This window comes from Meriones unguiculatus, chromosome 3 (genome assembly GCF_030254825.1).
Source record: "Meriones unguiculatus strain TT.TT164.6M chromosome 3, Bangor_MerUng_6.1, whole genome shotgun sequence".
Classification (NCBI taxonomy): Eukaryota; Metazoa; Chordata; class Mammalia; order Rodentia; family Muridae; genus Meriones; species Meriones unguiculatus.
Genome location: NC_083351.1, coordinates 71,448,207 through 71,449,130, shown reverse-complemented (window position 1 = coordinate 71,449,130; position 924 = coordinate 71,448,207). Strand labels below are relative to the sequence as shown.

General features: G+C 38.4%; 1 non-coding gene across 1 annotated transcript; it reads left to right on the top strand.

Moving 5' to 3' along the window:
- The first annotated feature begins 289 nt into the window (after nt 1–289).
- On the top strand, nt 290–396 carry LOC132653431 (U6 spliceosomal RNA). Its single transcript, XR_009591170.1, has one exon. It is a non-coding gene; the product is annotated as a U6 spliceosomal RNA (small nuclear RNA).
- Nucleotides 397–924: the final 528 nt, after the last annotated feature.

The window sequence follows — 924 nt, the reverse complement described above, 5'->3', positions numbered from 1 at the left end:
TGATGAGTAAAATGAAAACTTCAAACTCAAATGAAACAAGACAGCTATCAGAAAGCACAGGAGAATTCAGTCAGAAACTTAGAACCCTTTCTAAATCCAGATGCCATGAGGAAGAAAAAAAACAAGAATTGAAAACTTTTAGTTCTTCAACACTAGAACTGCTGTGTAGACCAAAACAACATCTGAATGAAACATAAGAGCAGCAATTAACAGGAGAGATGCTTTCCACTCATATTCCATGACACTCCACATCACTCGCAATAAAACTAGAGTTAAAGTCACTTGGGTGGTGCTTGCTTCGGCAGCACATATACTAAAATTGGAACAATACAGAGAAGATTAGCATGGCCCCTGCACAAGGATGACATGCAAATTCGTGAAGCATTCCATATTTTTGTGGATCAAAGATAACAACATAAAACCAGATACACTAAATCAATCAGAAGAAAAAGTGGGTAAGACATTGGAACTCATTGGCACAGGAGACAACTTCCTGAACAGAACACCAACAGCACAGGCTCTAAGAGCAACAACCGATAAATGGGACCTTATGAAGCTGAAAAGCTTCTGTAAAGCAAAGGACATTGTTATCAAAACAAAACGACAGCCTACAGATTGGGAAAGGATCTTCACAGACCCTACATCTGACAGAGGGCTGATATCCAGAATATATAAAGAACTCAAGAAGTTAAAAAGCAGCAAATCAAGTAATCCGATTAAAAAATAGGGTACAGAGTTAAACAGAGAATTCTCAGTAGAGGAATACAGAATGGCAAAGAAATACTTAAATAAATGCTCAACGTCCTTAGGCATCAAAGAGATGCAAATCAAAACAACCCTGAGATTTCACCTGATACCCACCAGAATGGCTGAGATCAAAAACTCAAATGACAACACATGCTGGAGAGGTTGTGAAGAAAGGGG